The sequence below is a fragment of the Arachis hypogaea genome, chromosome 12 (assembly GCF_003086295.3).
Source record: "Arachis hypogaea cultivar Tifrunner chromosome 12, arahy.Tifrunner.gnm2.J5K5, whole genome shotgun sequence".
Classification (NCBI taxonomy): Eukaryota; Viridiplantae; Streptophyta; class Magnoliopsida; order Fabales; family Fabaceae; genus Arachis; species Arachis hypogaea.
The window spans coordinates 54185216-54203737 of record NC_092047.1 but is presented as its reverse complement, the minus strand read 5'-3'; the positions used below and the strand labels follow the sequence as shown (position 1 = coordinate 54203737).

The window sequence follows — 18522 nt, the reverse complement described above, 5'->3', positions numbered from 1 at the left end:
AAGCATGTGAAACAAAATCCTTTATGATATTGGTTAAGTGTGCTTGAAGACACACCAAACTTAGCATATGTTTCAAAATAGTGCATGCCATAAATGGACACGTTCATGAAAAGAGAAAAGAATTCATGCATCAAGTGATCATAATTTATTGAATGTAAAATGACAAGAATCTTAAAGCATGGGTTGCCTCCCATGGAGCGCTCTTTTATTGTCACTAGCTTGACATTGAAGCTTTCTTTTATGGTGGTTGGTGCTTGTAGGGCCTCAATTTGTCTCCCCTGACCGTGATCCTCTTCTTTGTTCTCTGGTGTTCAATTTCAGCATGCTCTAATGATAGTATGTTGCTGACAGTGTAGTAATCCTCGGTTTGTTGATTTGCCCCCAACTGTTGATATATCAGTTGCACTTTGTCACCTTTGGAAAGCCCCTCTGTTGGAATCTTTCTATTTTTCCAGCCCCTTTTTGCTTTGTTTCTGCGTTTCATTTTTCCTTTTGTTGATCTTTTTTTTCTGGCCATAGGCTTTCCTTGGGGGCCTCTCTTTTCAGTGGCTAATACTCTACTATCCTCTTTTTGGGCTTTTTCATCAGTCTGCACATTCCTTAGCATTGGGATGTTGCTGTGACTCTCCTGGGCACTCTTCATATAGTCTTTCTTCTCCTTGCTGAATTGTGCCTCTGGTAATACCTTCAGAGTGATGCTCTGGTCATGCATCCTTAGAGTTAATTCCCCTTCCTCTACGTCTATGATAGCTCTAGCAGTGGCCAAGAATGGCCTTCCCAGTATAACAGAGTCACCATCATCATCGTTTGATTCTAGAACCACAAAATCAGCAGGGTATATAAAACTATCCACCTTGACCAAGAGATTTTCAATTATACCCCTGGGGTATACCATTGACTTGTCTACCAGCTCCAGAGACATTTGTACTGATTTGACCTCCTCTATATGCAGCTTTTTCATCAGGGAAGATGATATTAAGTTAATGCTTGCTCCGAGATCACACATTGCTTTAGTGATTGTCAATTTCCCAATGGTGCAAGGCAACAGGAAGCTCCCTGGGTCCTCAAGCTTGGGAGGAAGCCCCTTTTGAATCAAGGCCCTGCATTCCTCAGCAATCATTATGGTTTCTTTCTCATCCCACCTTCTTTTCTTGTTGATAAGATCCTTCAAAAACTTGGAATATAGAGGCATTTGCTCAAGTGCTTCGGCCAAGGGAATATTAATTTCCAGCTTCTTGAAGATCTCAAGGAACTTGTGAAAATGCTGGTCTTTAACCTCTTTGTTGAACCTCTGGGGATATGGCAGTGGAGGTACAAAGGTTTTTTCTGCTTGTTGCTTTTGATTCTTGGTTGGTTCTTCAACTGCTTCATTTCCTTTTTTTGGAATTTTTAGTTGTTCCTCCTTTGCCTGAGTTTGCTTTGAGGCTTCCTTTGACTGTTCCTCTTCTTGCTTCTTTGTAGTGGCATTGTTGCTTGTCAATGCTCTCCCACTTCTCAATTGTATTGCCTTGCATTCTTCCTTGGGATTTGGAATTGTGTCACTGGGCAGTGAGTTTGAAGGTCTCTTAACAGATACTTGCTTGGAGAGTTGCCCCATCTGTCTCTCTAGGCTCTTTATAGAGGCTTCCTGATTTTTGGCTATCATTTCTTGGTGTTTCAACATTTTGTCTATCATGGCTTCCAAGTGAGTGATTCTTTGGGCTTCAGGTGATACTTGAGGTGGGTTATGAGATGTGGGTGGTGGATGGTAGGCACTTTGGTTGGTGGATTGGTTATTAGATTGGTATTGGTTGATGTTGGGGTAGTTGTTTTGAGGTTTTCTGAAGGGGTTTTGGTTAGTCTGCTGCTGGTTGTGATTTTGGTTATTTCTTGGATTGTGTTGGTTTGAGTTCCTCTGCCATGGTTGTTGGTTTTGGGTGTAGTTATCTCCCCATCTGAGGTTTGGGTGGTTCTTCCAGGATGGATTGTATGTATCACCATACACTTCATTTGGTCCTTGGTTGTGCATATACTGAACTTGCTCTTGTTGTTGTTCTTCTTGAGTTTCTTCACTCTGTCCCCATGTGGTTGATGGTTGGCTAGTGTTGATTTTTCTGTGGTTGTGTAATTTTTCTGGGCATCATTTAAAACGCGAATGGCATAATAAATTACATGCAGAAGCTTGTCATGCCTCTGTCCCAGTACTGCACCAATGGCATGATTACTGGCATCACACATTAACTCAAATGGCAATGTCCAGTCTGGTGCAGAAATGACTGGTGCTGTGACCAGCTTAGCTTTCAGCGTTTCAAACGCCTGCAGGCATGCTGTGTCAAACACAAATGGCGTGTCAGTAGCTAGCAGATTGCTTAGAGGTTTTGCGATTTTTGAAAAATCCTTTATAAACCTCCTATAGAATCCTGCATGCCCCAGAAAGCTTCTGATTGCCTTAACATTGGCAGGTGGTGGTAATTTTTCAATTACCTCTATTTTTGCTTGATCTACCTCTATTCCCTTGTTTGAGATTTTATGCCCAAGAACAATTCCTTCAGTCACCATGAAGTGACACTTTTCCCAGTTTAAAACTAGGTTGGTTTCTTGGCATCTTTTCAGAACAAGTTTCAGGTGATCAAGACAGGAGCTGAATGAGTCTCCATATACTAAGAAGTCATCCATGAAGACTTCCAGAAATTTTTCCACCATGTCAGAGAAAATAGAGAGCATGCATCTCTGGAAGGTTGCAGGCGCATTACATAGCCCAAATGGCATCCTTCTATAAGCAAACACTCTAGATGGGCATGTGAATGCTGTTTTCTCTTGATCTTGGGGATCTACTGCAATCTGGTTATAGCCTGAGTAGCCATCCAAAAAGCAGTAATAATCATGACCTGCTAGTCTCTCTAGCATCTGGTCTATGAATGGTAAAGGAAAATGATCCTTTCTGGTGGCTGTATTGAGCCTTCTGTAGTCAATACACATGCGCCACCCTGTAACTGTTCTCGTAGGAACCAGTTCATTTTTTTCGTTATGAATCACTGTCATGCCTCCCTTTTTTGGGACGACTTGAACAGGGCTCACCCAGGGGCTATCAGAAATGGGATAAATAATCCCAGCCTCTAGTAATTTGGTGACCTCTTTCTGCACCACTTCCTTCATGGCTGGATTTAGCCGCCTCTGTGGTTGAACCACTGGTTTGGCATTATCCTCCAATAGGATTTTGTGCATGCATCTAGCTGGGCTTATGCCCTTAAGGTCACCTATGGACCACCCAAGAGCTGTCTTGTGTGTCCTTAGCACTTGAATAAGTGCTTCCTCTTCCTGTGAATTTAAAGCAGAGCTTATGATCACTGGAAAAGTGTCACCTTCTCCTAGAAATGCGTATTTCAAGGATGGTGGCAGTGGCTTGAGCTCTGGTTTAGGAGGTTTTTCCTCTTTCAAAAGAAAGTTCATAGGCTCTTTCATGTCCCCTGAATCCTCCAAATCAGGCTGAACATCTTTAAAGATATTTTCCAACTCTGATTCGAGACTCTCAGCCATGTTGATCTCTTCTACCAAAGAGTCAATAAGGTCAACTTTCATGCAGTCTGTTGATGTGTCTGGATGCTGCATGGCTTTGACAGCGTTCAACTTGAACTCGTCATCGTTGACTCTCAGGGTTATTTCCCCCTGCTGGACGTCAATGAGGGATCGTCCAGTTGCTAGGAAGGGTCTTCCTAGAATGAGAGTAGCACTCTTGTGCTCCTCCATTTCCAGCACAACAAAGTCAGTGGGAAAGGCGAATGGCCCAACTCTGACAATCATGTCCTCAATCACGCCTGATGGGTATTTAGTGGAACCATCAGCAAGTTGGAGACATATCCGGGTTGGTTTAACTTCCTCAGTTAAGCCAAGCTTCCTGATAGTGGATGCAGGTATTAGGTTGATGCTTGCCCCAAGATCGCATAAAGCTGTCTTGGTGCAATCACCTTCTAGTATGCATGGTATCAGAAAACTCCCAGGGTCTTTAAGCTTTTCAGGAAAGCTTTTCAGAATGACTGCACTGCATTCTTCAGTGAGGAGAACTCTTTCTGTTTCTCTCCACTCCTTCTTATGACTCAAGATCTCTTTCATGAACTTGGCATAAGAAGGTATTTGCTCAAGTGCCTCTGCAAATGGAATCTTTATTTCAAGAGTCCTTAGATAATCTGCAAAGCGAGCAAATTGCTTATCCTGCTCCTCTTTCCGGAGTTTTTGAGGATAAGGTATCTTGGCTTTATATTCCTCAACCTTAGTGGTTAAAGAAGCCTTTTTAGAGGGGTTGTTGTCAGCACTTGTGTGTGTCTGATCCCTCACTGGCAATTGAATGCCAGAGTCAGAAGCTGGAGTGACGTTAGACGCCAGCTCACTGTCTGTTCCTGGTGCCTGAACGCCAAAAATGTGCCCCTGTTGGGCGTTCAACGCCAGATTCTTGCCCATTTCTGGCGTTGAACGCCAATCCTGCCTTGTTTCTGGCGCTGAACGCCAGTTTTGGGCATGGTCTGGGCGTTCAGCGCCAGCCTTCCACCCATTTTCTGGCGTTTTAGTGCCAGAATTATTTTTCCCTGGGCTCTTACTGTCCTCAGGGGAATCTTTGGTGGGTCGCTCATTTCTTTAATTTTTGATGCCTTGAGGTGGGGTATTTAATGTTTTCCCACTTCTTAATTGAACTGCTTGGCATTCTTCTGCTATTTGCTTTGATAGCTGCTGCTTTGTTTGCTTAAACTGTTCGTCCATATGTATATTAGCTATCCTTGTCTCCTGTAACCTGTCTTTGAATTCAGCTAGCTGTTTTGTTAGAAAATCTAATTGCTGATTGAATTCAGCAGCTTGTTTTACAGTACTGAATTCAGCAGTTACTGTTTTAACCTCTTCATTCATGGAAGGGTTGCTGCTTAGATACAGATGCTGATTCCTGGCAACTGTATCAATGAGCTCTTGAGCTTCTTCAATTGTCTTTCTCATATGGATAGATCCACCAACTGAGTAATCTAAAGACATCTGAGCTCCTTCTGCAAGCCCATAGTAGAAGATGTCTAACTGAACCCACTCTGAAAACATTTCAGAGGGGCATTTTCGTAGCATCTCTCTGTATCTCTCCCAGGCATCATAAAGAGATTCATTATCTCCTTGTTTAAAGCCTTGGATGTCCAGCCTTAGCTGTGTCATCCTTTTTGGAGGGAAATATTGATTCAGGAATTTTTCTGTCATCTGTTTCCATGTTCTTATACTGGCCTTAGGTTGGTTATTTAACCACCTCTTAGCTTGATCTTTTACAGCAAATGGAAACAGTAATAGTCTGTAGACATCCTGATCTATTTCCTTATCATGTACTGTGTCAGCAATTTGCAAAAATTGTGCCAGAAACTCTGTAGGTTCTTCCTGTGGAAGACCGGAATACTGGCAACTTTGCTGCACCATGATAATGAGCTGAGGATTCAACTCAAAGCTACTAACTCCAATGGAGGGTATGCATATGCTACTCCCATATGAAGCAGTAGAGGGGTTAGAATATGACCCCAGAGTCCTCCTGGACTGTTCATTTCCACTTATGTCCATGATGGATGTATGGATTTAACTTGGACTGATTTATCTTTTTATTTATTTTATTTTATAAGAAGTAAACACTTTAAATAAAATAAAATAACTAAAAAGAAGTTGAATTTTGAAATTAAAATATTTTTTTTTTCGTAAAAAAAATTAAAAATAATTAGTTAAAAAAAATAGAAATTTTTTGAAAAAGAGGGAAGATATTTTCGAAAATTAGAGAGAGAGAGTTAGTTAGGTAGTTTTGAAAAAGTTAAGAAACAAACAAAAAGTTAGTTAGTTAGTTGAAACAAATTTTGAAAAGATAAGAAGTTAGGAAGTTAGAAGAGATATTTTGAAAAGATATTTTTGAATTTAGTGAGGAGAGAGAAAAACAATAAGATAGTACAAGATTTAAAATTTTTTAGATCTAATGCTCCTTGTTTTTGAAAAATTTGGAGGGAAAACACCAAGGAACACCAAACTTAAAAATTTTAAGATCAAGACACAAGGAAAACTCAAGAACACTTTGAAGATTCACAAGAACACAAGAACATGAAAAAAGAACACCAAACTTAAAATTTTTAGAAAACCAAACCAAAATTTTCGAAAATCAAAGGGAAATCAACAAGAAAACACCAAACTTAAAGTTTGGCACAAGATTTAATAGAAAAAATATTTTTGAAAAAGAAGGTTTTGAAAAGAGTATAAAAGATTCTAACCCAATTACCAAGAACACAGATTAACGCTCTAGCCAAATGAGTTATGGGACCTTCAAAAATTTTAAGAAAGATTATTTTGAAAACACCAAACTTAAAGTTTGGCACAGGATTTAATAGAAAAATTATTTTTGAAGAAGATTTTTAAAAAATATGATAGCCAATTATCATGAACATAAACACCACGTTCTAAATAACTGAGCTATAAATTTAAAGTGTTTTAACAAGGGATAAATAATAAAAGACTCTAAACCAAAAAGAGAAAATTTTTCCTAATCTAAGCAACAAAATAATCCGTCAGTTGTTCAAACATGAACAATCCCCGTCAACGGCGCCAAAAACTTGGTGCACGAATTGTGACTCTCTTACAATTTCGCACATATGACCAGCAAGTGCACTGGGTCGTCCAAGTAATACCTTACGTGAGTAAGGGTCGAATCCCACAGAGATTGTTGGTTTGAAGCAATCTATGGTTATCTTGTAAATCTTAGTCAGGAAGTCAATTATGTTTATCAGTTGAATTGTGAATAAACAATAGAGCATGGATTAAAGGTTACTTGTTATGCAGTAATGGAGAATATGTTGGAGTTTTGGAGATGCTTTGTCTTCTGAATCTCTGCTTTCCTCTGTCTTCTTGTTCACGCACGCACGTCCTCCTATGGCAAGCTGTATGTTGGTGGATCACCGTTGTCAATGGCTACCTTCCATCCTTCCAGTGAAAACTACGCTCACGCGCTCTGTCACAGCACGGCTAATCACCGGTTGGTTCTCGATCCGGTTGGAATAGGATTTACTATCCTTTTGCGTCTGTCACCAACGCCCAGCCTTCAGGAGTTTGAAGCTCGTCACAGTCATTCAATCCTTGAATCCTACTCGGAATACCACAGACAAGGTTTAGACTTTCCGGATTCTCATGAATGCCGCCATCAGTTCTAGCTTATACCACGGAGATTCTGATTAAGGAATCTAAGAGATACTCATCCAATCGGATATAGAACGGAGGTGGTTGTCAGGCACGTGTTCATGGTTTGAGGAAGGTGATGAATGTCACGGATCATCACCTTCATCACAGTTAAGCGCGAATGAACATCTTAGATAGGAACAAGCGTGTTTGAATGGAAAACAGAAATACTTGCATTAATTCATTGAGACACAGCAGAGCTCCTCACCCCCAACAATGGGGTTTAGAGACTCATGCCGTCAGAGAATACAAAGTTTAGATCTGAAATATCATGAGATACAAAATAAGTCTCTAAAAGTTGTTTAAATACTAAACTAGTAGCCTAGGGTTACAAAATATGAGTGGACTATGATGGATGATGCAGAGGTCCACTTCTAGGGCCCACTTGGTGTGCGCTGGGGCTGAGATTTAAGTGAGTCACGTGCAGAGGCCATTTGTGGAGTTGAACGCCAGTTTTTATGCCAGTTTGGGCGTTCAACTCCAGTTTTTGATCCTTTTCTGGCGCTGGACGCCAGAATTGGGCAAAGAACTGGCGTTGAACGCCAGTTTACGTCGTCTATCCTTGTGCAACGTATGGACTATTATATATTTCTGGAAAGCCCTGGATGTCTACTTTCCAGCGCAATTGGAAGCATGCCATTTCGAGTTCTGTAGCTCCAGAAAATCCACTTTGAGTGCAGGGAGGTCAGAATCCAACAGCATCAGCAGTCCTTTTTCAGCCTGAATCAGATTTTTGCTCAGCTCCTTCAATTTCAGCCAGAAAAATACCTGAAATTACAGAAAAACACACAACTCATAGTAAAGTCCAGAAATATGAATTTTTCCTAAAAACTAATAAAAATAGACTAAAAACTAACTAAAACATACTCTAAACTATATGAAATTATCCCCAAAAAGCGTATAAAATATCCGCTCATCTAAACTCTACCGTATGAAAATACATAAGTGAAGGTCCAGGCATGGCCGAGATGGCCAGCCCCCTAAAACGTGATCAAAGGATCATAAGGTAATCCAAAGATCCAAAGATCCTAAGATGGTCAAAAAGACTAGTAAAAGGTCCTATTTATAATAAACTAGTCACTAGGGTTTACATGAGTAAGTAATTGATGCATAAATCCACTTCCGGGGCCCACTTGGTGTGTGCTTGGGCTGAGCCTGAGTGTTGCACGTGCAGAGGCCATTTGTGGAGTTGAATGCCAGTTTCTGTGCCAGTTTGGGCGTTCAACTCTGGTTTTGGATCCTTTTCTGGCGCTGGACGCTAGATTTGGGCAGAAGGCTGGCGTTGAACGCCAGTTTACGTCATCAATTCTTGGCCAAAGTATGGACTATTATATATTGCCGGAAAGCCCTGGATGTGTACTTTCCAACGCAATTGGAAGCGCGCCATTTCGAGTTCTGTAGCTCCAGAAAATCCATTTTGAGTGCAGGGAGGTCAGAATCTAACAGCATCAGCAGTCCTTTTTCAACCTCTGAATCTGATTTTTGCTCAAGTCCCTCAATTTCAGCCAGAAAATACCTGAAATCACAGAAAAATACACAATCTCATAGTAAAGTCCAGAAATGTGAATTTAACATAAAAACTAATGAAAACATCCCTAAAAGTAACTAGATTCTACTAAAAACATACTAAAAACAATGCCAAAAAGCGTATAAATTATCCGCTCATCACAACACCAAACTTAAATTGTTGCTTGTCCCCAAGCAACTGAAAATCAAATAGGATAAAATGAAGAGAATATACTATAAATTCTAAACTATCAATGAAACATAGTTTCAATCATATGAGCGGGACTTATAGCTTTTTGCCTCTTGAATAGTTTTGGCATCTCACTTTATCCATTGAGGTTCAGAATGATTGGCATCTATAGGAACTCAGAGTTTAGATAGTGTTATTGATTCTCCTAGTTCAGTCTGATGATTCTTGAACACAGCTATTTTATGAGTCTTGGCCGTGGCCCTAAGCACTTTGTTTTCCAGTATTACCACCGGATACATAAATGCCACAGACACATAATTGGGTGAACCTTTTCAGATTATGACTCAGCTTTGCTAAAGTCCCCAATTAGAGGTGTCCAGGGTTCTTAAGCACACTCTTTTTTTTTTTTGCTTTGGACCTTGACTTTAACCGCTCAGTCTCAAGTTTTCACTTGACACCTACACGCCACAAGCACATGGTTAGGGACAACTTGGTTTAGTCGCTTAGACCAGGATTTTATTCCTTTAGGCCCTCCTATCCACTGATGCTCAAAGCCTTGGGATCCTTTTTATTTCCCTTGCCTTTTGGTTTTAAGGGTTATTGGCTTTTTGCTCTTGCCTCTTGGTTTTAAGAGCTTTGGCTTTTTCTGCTTGCTTTTTCTTTTTCTTTCTATATTTTTTTTTTCGCCTATTTTTTTTTTTCTGCAAGCTTTGTTCTTTGCTGCTTTTTCTTGCTTCAAGAATCATTTTTATGATTTTTCAGATTATCAAATAACATGTCTCCTAGTCATCATTCTTTCAAGAGCCAACATATTTAACATTCTTAAACAACAACTTCAAAAGACATATGCACTGTTCAAGCATACATTCAGAAAACAAGAAGCATTGTCACCACATCAATATAATTAAACTAAGTTCAAGGATAAATTCGAAACTCATGTACTTCTTGTTCTTTTGAATTAAAACTTTTTTCTTTTAAGAGAGGTGATGGATTCATAGGACATTCATATCTTTAAGACAAAGTTACTAACTACTAATGATCATGTAATAAAGGAACAAACATTGATAAGCACATAATATAGAAAACAAAAAATAGAGAAAACAAGAACAAGGAATGAATCCACCTTAGTGATGGTGGCGTTTCCTTCTTGAGGAACCAATGATGTCCTTGAGCTCTTCTATGTCTCTTCCTTGTCTTTGTTGCTCCTCCCTCATTGCCTTTTGATCTTCTCTTATTTCATGCAGCATGATGGAGTGCTCTTGATGTTCCACCCTTAGTTGTCCCATATTGGAACTCAATTCTTCTAGGGAGGTGTTGATGTGCTCCCAATAGTTTTGTGGAGGAAAGTGCATTTGAGGCATTTCCGGAATCTCATGGGAGTGAGCTTCTTGCGCCTCTTGAGCTCCATGATTGGGCTCTCTTGCTTGCTCCATCTTTTTCTTAGTGATGGGCTTGTCCTCTTTGATGAGGATATCTCCCTCTATGTCAATCCCAGCTGAATTGCATAGGTGGCAAATGAGGTGAGGAAAGGCTAACCTTGCCATGGTGGAGGACTTGTCAGCCACCTTATAGAGTTCTTGAGGTATAATCTCATGAACTTCCACCTCTTCTCCAATCATGATGCTATAGATCATGATGGCCCGGTCTATAGTAACTTCAGACCGGTTGCTAGTGGGAATGATTGAGCATTGAATAAACTCCAATCATCCTCTAGCTATAGGCTTGAGGTCCAATCTTCTTAGTTGAACCGGCTTGCCTTTGGAGTCAATCTTCCATTGAGCTCCTTCTACACATATGTCCATAAGGACTTGGTCCAACCTTTGATCAAAGTTGACTCTCCTTGTGTAGGGGCGTGCGTTCTCTTCCATGTATGGCAAGTTGAACGCCAACCTCACATTCTCCGGACTAAAATCTAAGTATTTCCCCCGAACCATTGTAACATAGTTCTTTGGATCCGGGTTCTTACTTTGATCATGGTTCTTGGTGATCCATGCATTGGCATAGAACTCTTGAACCATTAGGATGCCGACTTGTTGGATGGGATTTGTTAGAACTTCCCAACCTCTTCTTTGAATTTCATGTCGGATCTCCAGATACTCATTTCTTTTGAGTTTAAAAGGGACCTCAGGGATCACCTTTTTCTTGGCCACAACATCATAGAAGTGGTCTTGATGGGCTTTGGAGATGAACCTTTCCATCTCCCATGACTCGGATGAGGAAGCTTTTATCTTCCCTTTCCCTCTTCTAGAGGATTCTCCGGTCTTAGGTGCCATCAATGGTAATGGAAAAACAAAAAAGCTATGCTTTTACCACACCAAACTTAGAATATTGCTCGCCCTCGAGCAATAAACAAAAGAATAGAAGAAGAAGAAGAAATATGGAGAGGGAGAGGGAGATGTGGTTTCGGCTAAGGAGAGTGTAGAGGGGTGTGTTGTGTGAATTAGGTGAAGAATGGAGGTCTTTATATAGGGAAGGGAGGTGGGGTATTGTTTCGGCCATATGGGTGGGTTTGGAAGGGAAATTGGTTTTGAATTTTGAAGGTAGGTGGAGTTTATGAGGTAGGTTTATGGGGAAGAGGAGATGGATGTGAGTGGTGAAGGTTTAGTGGGGAAGAGAGATTGAGGTGATTGGTGAGGGGTTTTTAGGGAAGAGTGTTTGTGGGGTTGTGTGAAAGAGAGTGGTGAGAAGAGGTGAGTGGAGGTAGGTGGGGATCCTGTGGGGTCCACAGATCCTGAGATGATCCTGTGGGGTCCACAGATCCTGAGTGGATCCTGTGGGGTCCACAGATCCTGAGGTGTCAAGGCATTTACATCCCTGCACCAATTTAGGCATGCAAAATGCCCTTGCACACAACTCTGGGCGTTCAGCGCCAGGTTGGTGGCAATTTTGGGCGTTCAACGCCCATTTGCTGCCATTTCTGGCGTTGAACGCCTGAACCATGCTTGTTCTGGGCGTTCAGCGCCAGAATGCTCCCATTCTGGGCGTTCAGCGCCAGAACTATGCTCTGTTCTGGCGTTTGAACGCCAGACAGATGCTCCTCCAGGGTGTGATTTTTCTTCTGCTGTTTTTGATTCCTGTTTTTGATTTTTTTGTTTATTTTGTGACTCTACATGATCATGAACCTAAGAAAACATGAAAAACAATAAAAATAAGAATTAGATAAACATTGGGTTGCCTCCCAACAAGCGCTTCTTTAATGTCAATAGCTTGACAGTGGGCTCTCATGGAGCCTCACAGATGTGCAGAGCTTTGTTGAGACTCTTCAACACCAAAGTTAGAGTTTGGATATGGGAGTTCAACACCAAACTTAGAGTTTGGTTGTGGCCTCCCAACACCAAACTTAGAGTTTGACTGTGGGGGCTCTGGTTGACTCTGCTTGGAGAGAAGCTTTTCTTGCTTCCTCTCCATGGTTGCAGAGGGAGATCCTTGAGTTTTGAATACAAGGGAGTTCTCATTCCATTGAAGGACTATTTCACCTCTGTCAACATCAATCACAGCTCTTGCTGTGGCCAAGAAAGGTCTTCCTAGGATGATGGATTCATCATCTTCCTTTCCAGTATCCAGGACTATGAAATCAGTAGGTATGTAAAGGCCCTCAACCTTTACTAATATATCTTCTACTTGTCCATAAGCCTGTTTTCTTGAGCTGTCTGCCATCTCTAGTGAGATTTTAGCAGCTTGCACCCCATAGATTCCCAGTTTCTCTATTACAGAGAGGGGCATGAGGTTTATTCCTGAACCAAGGTCACACAGAGCCTTAAAGATCATGGTGCCTATGGTACAGGATATTATGAACTTTCCAGGATCCTGTCTCTTCTGAGGCAATGTCAGTTGATCCAGATCACTTAGTTCATTGATGAACAAGGGAGGTTCAACTTCCCAAGCATCTATGCCAAATAATTTGGCATTCAGCTTCATGATTGCACCAAGAAACTTGGCAGTTTGCTCTTCAGTGACATCCTCATTCTCTTCAGAAGAGGAATACTCATCAGAGCTCATGAAGGGCATAAGGAGGTTCAATGGAATCTCTATGGTCTCTAGATGAGCCTCAGAGTCCTTTGGTTCCCCAGAGGGAAGCTCCTTATTGATCACTGGACGTCCCAGGAGGTCCTCCTCCTTGGGATTCACGTCCTCTCCTCTCCTCAGAGGTTCGGCCATGGCGCTTATGTCAATGGCCTTGCACTCTCCTTTTGGGTTCTCTTCTGTATTGCTTGGGAGAGTACTAGGAGGGATTTCAGTGATCCTTTTACTCAGCTGGCCCACTTGTGCTTCCAGATTTCTAATGGAAGACCTTGTTTCATTCATGAAACTTACAGTGGCCTTAGATAGATCAGAGACTAGATTTGCTAAATTAGAAGCATTTTGTTCAGAGTTCTCTGTCTGTTGCTGAGTTGATGATGGAAAAGGTTTGCTATTGCTAAACCTGTTTCTTCCACCATTATTAAAGCCTTGTTGAGGCTTTTGATCCTTCCATGAGAAATTTGGATGATTTCTCCATGTTGAGTTATAGGTGTTTCCATAAGGTTCACCTAAGTAATTTACCTCTGCTATTGCAGGGTTCTCAGGATCATAGGCTTCTTCTTCAGAAGATGCCTCTTGAGTACTGTTGGATGCAGCTTGCATTCCATGCAGACTCTGAGAAATCATATTGACTTGCTGAGTCAATATTTTGTTCTGAGCCAATATGACATTCAAAGTATCAACTTCAAGAACTCCCTTCTTCATAGGCGTCCCATTATTCATAGGATTCCTTTCAGAAGTGTACATGAACTGGTTATTAGCAACCATGTTAATGAGTTCTTGAGCTTCTGCAGGCGTTTTCTTTAGGTGAATGGATCCACCTGCAGAAGTATCCAGTGACATCTTTGATAGCTCAGATAAACCATCATAGAATATATCCAGGATGGTTCATTCTGAAAGCATGTCAGAAGGACACTTTTTGGTCAACTGTTTGTATCTTTCCCAAGCTTCATAGAGGGATTCACCTTCTTTTTGTCTGAAGGTTTGAACATCAGCTCTAAGCTTGCTCAGCTTTTGAGGAGGAAAGTACTTGGCTAAGAAAGCCGTGACCAGCTTATCCCAAGAGTTCAGGCTGTCTTTAGGTTGAGAATCCAACCATAATCTAGCTTTGTCTCTTACAGCAAAAGGGAAAAGCATGAGCCTGTAGACTTCAGGATCTATTCCATTAGTCTTAACAGTATCACATATCTGCAAGAATTCAGTTAAGAACTGAATAGGATCTTCAGATGGAAGTCCATGAAACTTGCAGTTCTGCTGCATCAGAGAAACTAACTGAGGTTTCAGCTCAAAGTTGTTTGCTCCAATGGCAGGAATGGAGATGCTTCTTCCATGTAAATTGGAATTAGGTGCAGTAAAGTCACCAAGCATCTTCCTTACATTATTATTATTTTCGGCTGCCATCTCTTCTTCCTGTTCGAAAATTTCTGAAAGGTTTTCTCTGGATTGTTGTATTTTGGCTTCTCTTAATTTTCTCTTCAGAGTCCTTTCAGGTTCTGGATCTGCTTCCACAAGAATGTTCTTATCCTTGCTCCTGCTCATATGACAAGGAAGAATGGACAGGAAAATGATAATAATAATAGAGATCCTTTATACCACAGTATAGGGATCCCTTTGTGAGTGGAAGAAAAGAGGGGGAGACAAAGAATGTGATGTAAAGGAAGAAATGCAACTGTACTGATGGAAGAGATGTGAGATGAGATGTTAGGATATGAATGAATAAATAGAATAGGATGTGGGAGGTATAATTTTCGAAAATTATTTTGAAAAGGAGTTAGTGATTTTTGAAAATTGGTTTTTTGAAAATTTGTTAGTATTTTTCGAAAATATTTTTTTTTATAAGATTAAAAATAAAAATAATTAGTTAATTAAAAAGAAATTTTTGAAAAAGGGGGAGATATTTTCGAAAATTAGAGAGAGAGAGAGTTAGTTAGGTGGTTTTGAAAAAGGTAAGAAACAAACAAAAAGTTAGTTAGTTAGTTGAAACAAATTTTGAAAACCAATTTTGAAAAGATAAGTAGTTAGGAGGTTAGGAAAGATATTTTTAAAAGATATTTTTGAAAAAGATAAGATAAGAAGATATTTTTGAAAAGATATGATAGAAATTAGTTTTGAAAAAGATTTGATTTTTAAAATCTCAATTAATGACTTGATTCATAAGAAATCGCAAGATATGATTCTAGAACTTAAAGTTTGAATCTTTCTTAACAAGTAAGTAACAAACTTCAAACTTTTGAATCAAAACATTAATTGATTATGTTATTTTCGAAAATTTGGTATAAAAATAAGAAAAAGATTTTTGAAAAATATTTTTGGAATTTTCGAAAATAACTAAGAAATTTGAAAAAGATTTGATTTTTGAAAAAGATTTTGAAAAAGATAAGATTTTCAAATTGAAAATTTGATTTGACTCATGAGAAACAATTTGATTTTAAAAATTTTTGAAAAAGTCAATCCAATTTTCGAATTTGATGAGAGAAAAAGGGAAAAATATTTTTTTGATTTTTGAAATTTTTATGAAAACATGAAACTTATGCAATGCATGAAATTTTTAGATCAAAACATGTGATGCTCGCAAGAATGCTATGAATGTCAAGATGAACACCAAGAACACTTTGAATGCCAAGATGACCATCATAGACACAATTTTGAAAAACTTTTAATGCAAAGAAAACATGCAAGACACCAAACTTAGAATTCTTTAATGCTTACGCACTAAGAATTCAAGAATGCATATGATAAACATGAAAAGACACAAAACAAAAAATCATCAAGATCAAACAAGAAGACTTATCAAGAACAACTTGAAGATCATGAAGAACACTATGAATGCATGATATTTTCGAAAAAAAATGCAAGATGCATATGCAATTGACACCAAACTTATGATATGACTCAAGACTCAAATAAGAAACACAAAATATTTTTGATTTTTATGATTTTCTAATTTTTTTGGATTTTTTTTTATATTTTTCGAAAAATTATTTTGAAAAAGGAAAATAAGGATTCCAAAATTTTTAGTATGAATTCCAGGAATCTTGCCATGTTAGTCTAAAGCTTCAGTCCAGGAATTAGACATGGCTCACTAGCCAGCCAAGCTTTCAATGAAAGCTCCAGTCCAAAACACTAGACATGGCCAATGGCCAGCCAAGCTTCAGCAGATATGGATACTTTTCAAGTATAGAACAACTAAGTGTGTGAGAATCTCTTCTTTTGTGATGGTAAGTTGAAACCCCAGTCCAAAAGATTAGACATGGCTTACAGCCAGCCAGGATTCAACAAATCATCATGAAGCACTAGAATTCATTCTTAAAAATTTTGAATAAAATTTTTTTTGAAAACATTTTTTTTTTTCGAAAACAAAGAAGAATTTTTGAAAGATTTTTGAAAAATTTTTGAAAACAAAACAAAAAGAAAATTACCTAATCTGAGCAACAAGATGAACCGTCAGTTGTCCAAACTCAAACAATCCCCGGCAACGGCGCCAAAAACTTGGTGCTGTTGCCGGATCAAAAGGGAATCTGGCACTGATGTTACCGGACCAAAAGCTTGCCGAAAACTCAAAACAATCCCCGGCAACGGCGCCAAAAACTTGGTGCACGAAATTGTGTTCCACGTTCTTTGTACTTGTGTGAGAGTAACAATATATAATTGTATTGAATCCTCATTGTGGCTCTATGTGTGGACACAACTCCGTTCAACTAACCAGCAAGTGCACTGGGTCGTCCAAGTAATACCTTACGTGAGTAAGGGTCGAATCCTACGGAGATTGTTGGTATGAAGCAAGCTATGGTCACCTTGTAAATCTCAGTCAGGCAGATATAAAGTGATAATGGAGTTTTCGAAATTTAATAATAGAATAGGGATAGAGATACTTATGTAATTCATTGGTGAGAATTTCAGATAAGAGAATGGAGATGCTTTTCGTTCCTCTGAACCTCTGCTTTCCTGCTATCTTCATCCAATCAGTCTTACTCCTTTCCATGGCTGGCTTTATGTGATACATCACCACTGTCAATGGCTACTTTCGGTCATCTCTCGGGAAAATGATCCAATGCCCTGTCACGGCACGGCTAATCGTCTGGAGGCATCACCCTTGCCAATGGCTTCATCTTATCCTCTCAGTGAATAATATGCTCACGCACCCTGTCACGGCACGGCTATTCATCTGTCGGTTCTCGATCATGTTGGAATAGGATTTACTATCCTTTTGCGTCTGTCACTAACGCCCTGCAATCGCGAGTTAGGAGCTCGTCACAGTCACTCAATCATTGAATCCTACTCGGAATACCACAGACAAGGTTTAGACCTTCCGGATTCTCTTGAATGCCGCCATCATTCTAGCTTACGCCACGAAGATTCTGGATAGGAGATCTAAGAGATACTCATTCTAGCAGAGGGATAGGAGTTGTACCTGAATTTTATTTAAATTCTTTTGTATAATATTACTATTATTAATAATTATGTGATTATTATTACTTGGTGATGTTTGCTGTATGATTTTAATTAATAAAAACAAAAATTTCTGGTATTTTTACTAAAATTGAATCGCGATATCGAACTAAAGGCTTAATAGTAAATAGTTAATAAGGAAAACAGGTCAGTAACGCCTTACTTTTGGTACGATCATGACGTATTGGAAGTTGGGTCGTTACAGTAATAGCATGAAAAATCTCTGAATGAAATAAAATCTCAAGCATAAGTGAAATTGTAGGAATATACAAGGTAAATGTGATGAAATAGATAATACTAACTGAAGTTGTGATTATGAGCATTATTAGCACACTTAGTATATTATGATCATCTTGTATGTTACTTTGATGCACTTGTTTGTTTGATGATAGGCAAAGCAGAAGCAGAGGAAATCAAGGAGGTGGTGGCTTTAGTGCCAATGTTGGCATACTAACGCCAGGGATAACGTTGATCAAGGATGAATTGTGGCGTTAGTGGCAAAGTTAGCACACTAATGCCAATACTAACGTGATGTCCAGCGTTGCCAACACTAACGTTGCCACACTAACGTTTTCGACAGATGCATGAAAAAAATTGGCGGCGACGCGTACGCCTGGGGCGACGCATATGTGTGAGAAGAGCGTTAACGCGCTAATGCTATGTCACTAACGCCAGTGTAAATGCCAGCGATGAAGGTCACACGTATGCATGGGCGACGCGTATGCGTGACATGGCCAAAAACAGTGATGACGTGTACGTGTGGGTGACGCGTACGCGTGACTGGAAAGCATTAGTGACAACATTAGCATGTTAACGCCAGAAAGGGTCTGGGAGCATTTTCTTAGCATTAGCAACGCCAATAACGCCCCAGATAACGTCAATCCACCCCTGGAGCGTGCATTCAATTTTCAAGCAAGCAGAGCCCATTAATATTATTCAATCAAAGTGGTGCACGAAATTGTGTTCCACGTTCTTTGTACTTGTGTGAGAGTAACAATATATAATTGTATTGAATCCTCATTGTGGCTCTATGTGTGGACACAACTCCGTTCAACTAACCAGCAAGTGCACTGGGTCGTCCAAGTAATACCTTACGTGAGTAAGGGTCGAATCCCACGGAGATTGTTGGTATGAAGCAAGCTATGGTCACCTTGTAA

The 18522-nt window shown here is 39.8% G+C and overlaps 1 non-coding gene across 1 annotated transcript; it reads left to right on the top strand.

The window, feature by feature from the left end:
- Positions 1-13813: 13813 nt before the first annotated feature.
- LOC112731243 (small nucleolar RNA R71) lies at positions 13814-13921 on the top strand. The gene has a single exon (XR_003167031.1). It is a non-coding gene; the product is annotated as a small nucleolar RNA R71 (small nucleolar RNA).
- Positions 13922-18522: the final 4601 nt, after the last annotated feature.